Source organism: Physeter macrocephalus, chromosome 21 (assembly GCF_002837175.3).
Source record: "Physeter macrocephalus isolate SW-GA chromosome 21, ASM283717v5, whole genome shotgun sequence".
Classification (NCBI taxonomy): Eukaryota; Metazoa; Chordata; class Mammalia; order Artiodactyla; family Physeteridae; genus Physeter; species Physeter macrocephalus.
The window spans coordinates 29,466,524-29,470,278 of record NC_041234.1 but is presented as its reverse complement, the minus strand read 5'-3'; positions in this window follow the sequence as shown (position 1 = coordinate 29,470,278).

The following is a 3,755-nucleotide window of genomic DNA, read 5'->3' as shown; positions in this document are numbered from 1 at the left end:
TATAGTTATGATGAATGCTGCAATAAATTCATTCATTACAAAGGTTTTAATAAAACTCCTTTGCCAGCAAAACATCTAATAGAGTTCAGTTTATGTGTCAGTTTATATGTGTGTATGTGTTGTATATACATCCTAGTTATTCTATTTGAACATATCTAGATACATCAGAGATGCCTACTGAATACTTGTACATTTATTTATTTAAAAAATAAAATTTATTTCCAAATCCTTAAACGAATAAATAAGACTTATGGAAAATACGAAAAATTTCAAAAAAGAGAAAAAATTCTTAATTTTTTGCTACTTAAAGCAACGTCCAGTGTATAACGTAATTAAGACTTAGGCCACAGAGTTACATTTCTGGAAGTATGGCAGAGACCAAGTCCTACTGAAAACAACATAAAATGCTATGGTAAATAACACTGTGATCTATCCTTTTGGGAGTATTTTGTCTGAAATTATTAATTGTTCCTATAAGAAAATATGAATTGATTTTTGTTTTGTTCTAACTCAACAGTCATCATTCAGACAGCCCCAAGTCATTCTAGTATTTTGTGGAAAAGGGCACTTCCTTGGCTCAGGAAGGAGGAGATTAGCAGGTAGCATACCATTAATATCCATTTTAAAGAAAGTGGTTCTGACAGATACTTGGTAAATGAGTGCTTCAGGTGCTCCTCCTCTGTAATACAGTCTCTTCCTCGTGGCTTTAGCATGCCATATCCACTAAATGCACAAAGTCTTTTCTCAAACTCTTTTTGATGATAGATTTTTCTAGAGAAAGTTGAAAAATCACTATTATTTATAGGATGTTAACTATATTCCAGGAACTGGCTTAATTTACCCCCAAATCCAAGGGAATACAAACTGTTAAATCCACAAAACAACATAGACAATACAGACAATTAATTACTGATTTTAGATATAAGGAAAGTGAAGCTCAGGATAAGCAACTTATCCAAGGTCATATAGTTAGTAGCTGAAAAAACTAGAGTTGGTGTTAGGGGAAACACTGACTGAAACTGCCTGCCCTGGCCAGGCAAAGACAGTAACAATTTGCATGAGTAATTTTATGACAGGAGATCCTGGTAAGGAACACAGAACTAATAAGCCACCACCAACCAGAAGAATATGGGAAAGGTGAAAAGGAGAGGAGATGCCAGTCCGTCTGTCCTACCATCCTCCCAGAATCCTCCTCGCTGGAATCCATCTTGGCTGGGCGGTTGCGCACACCACCAGGAAGGACCCTGAGTCACAATGATTGGCCAGAGACAATCCGGAAACTAACCCCATTATCATAAAACCCAAGACTGTGAGCCACGTGGCAGAGCAGTTCTCCTGGGTTCCCTTACCCTGCTGCTCTCCGCCCGGGTGCCCCTTCCAATAAAGTCTCTTGCTTTGTCAGCACGTGTGTCTCCTCAGACAATTCATTTCCAAGTGTTAGACAAGAGCCCACTCTCAGGCCCTGGAAGGGGTCCCCCTTCCTTCAACGCTGGAACTTAACGTGGTCAGTGGTATGCTGGTAAATGTTTAAAAACCATCAAGGGAAGAAGGAGAGGCCTGGGAGTACATATTTTGTAGAGTTTTCTGATTTCTGTGGTGGAAATAATCCACCATAACCAGTTTCAAGGGAGGGATGCATACAATCAGCTCTCAAGAGCCAGTGTGAGCCAGCTCCGGCATACCACTACAATGGGGCAGGCAGTTAAACAGCATCATAATTTCCTCACTGTAAAATGAGAATGAGAATAACTGCACTGAAGGAATGCTCTGAAGGCTTACTGGGATAACAGTGGGAGAGTGCCTAACACTGGGCTTGGCCCACAGGTGCTATAATAGTGACAAAAATAACTGCTTTCTGTGTAACAATAAAACAAGATCATTACCACTTTCCTTAACTAACTCCTGAATTGAATCTACTCTTTATGAGCAATAACTAAAATATTTACCAGAATATTCCTGTATGGGCCTTTCCCTAGAGACAAATTTAAAAATTAACATATGAACAATAATTTATAACATGTAGCACAGAAAACTGTAGACTGACCTGGTTCTGTGTGGCACACCTTAACTCTTAGTTATCTGACCTTTCTGAGTTATAGCTCCTAATTAAACAGGCTTCGTATCAGTTACACTTCAAGTCTGGTAGGAAAGTGACAGAATTTGGTGGCATATCTGGCACGGAGTCTGGTACATAGTGCAAGCACTTATATATAGTACCTGCAGACTCATATAGTAATTCATACCCTGAAGCTTTCCCTGATATAGTAATTTTCACCCTGAAATTAGGGAGGATGTTCTTCTTTCCTCCAGGGACACTGAGAAATGGAATATTTCCTGCCATATCAACAAACAAAGGATGTCACAGTCAACAACGATTGCAGCCCTCCAACGTGAGCCAGTGAGCCAAGGAAATTCAGGGCTGAAAAGAATACCTGCCATCTAGCAGCCATCAGACTGCAGCCACTCCCTGTGGTGAGCCCTGAGGAAACTCAAGATGTGTCCCTGGCCCCAGATAGCTGAGGTGCATATCAAAGAATGATTTCAGTGAGCCCAGACTCTTACATCTTCCCATACATAGAAAAGCGCTAAATTCCTTAATTTGAGGTGTCTGGTTTTCTTTAATTAACAATAATCTTTTTTTTTTCTTCCTTGCCATTTTATTGTTGGATCTTCTTCTTTTTTTTTTTTTTACAATCTTTATTGGAGTATAATTGCTTTACAATGGTGTGTTAGTTTCTGCTTTACAACAAAGTGAATCAGTTATACATATACATATGTTCCCATATCTCTTCCCTCTTTCGTCTCCCTCCCTCCCACCCTCCCTATCCCACCCCTCTAGGTGGTCACAGACCACCTAGCTGATCTCCCTGCAGCCGCATGGCACAGGGAGAACAATAATCTTTTTTTTTTTTTTTTTTTTTTTGTGGAAAAAAAAAAAGCTCACACAACTATCTTTTTGGTCTCAGAATGTACGGTCAGTAAGTAAAATGGCTTGCATTTCCTGTTCATTTGTAGAAGCTTTTAAGTGCCTTTCTGTACAATCAGGCTATTCTGGAGTGATGCCTCATTAGCAGGCACCAATGGTAGAGAGGTTATGACCACAGGCTCTGATTCAGGCATTATTTTTTGGAATTTCTCTGGAAGGAAAACAACTTTTTCCTTTTATTTCATTTCAGGTTGTGTATTTCAGGACCATTTTTTCCAATATGTAGCTGTATTTTAGTTTTCCCAAATTACAGTAATGCTCCGTAGGAGATGATATCGATTAGATGTTTAGTTTATGAGCTCTTTTGCTTTAATCTGATAGCTTTCAATATCAACGTACATCTCAGAGGGAATCATCCTCAACTTAAAAAAATTTGTCTGTTTTTGCAATTACCAAGATGCCTATTTAAAAATTCCAACCATATGACAGACACTTTATGGATATGTGGTGTAAGACCAAAAATTTAGGCTCAATATTATATATTGCCTTGACATGTGGTGAAATTAGGAGGGTGTTGAATGACCTAACCACGAGTTCCCCTCCCCAGTTATACCATGGATAAGGTCCTTTAATCAAACAGCCTTCCTTATCAGGATGACCAGGCACATTTCCTGCTTATCCCTGAGTAGCAGGTTTCACTTCCCTGAATGCCTAAGGAATTATTCAAACAAGCCAATCAAATCCTCCCATGGGAAACAGGGGCACCTCAGCCTCTTAATACTACAAAACCTGCTTTACACAACACTAGTTGTCTACTCTGCTCCCAAGT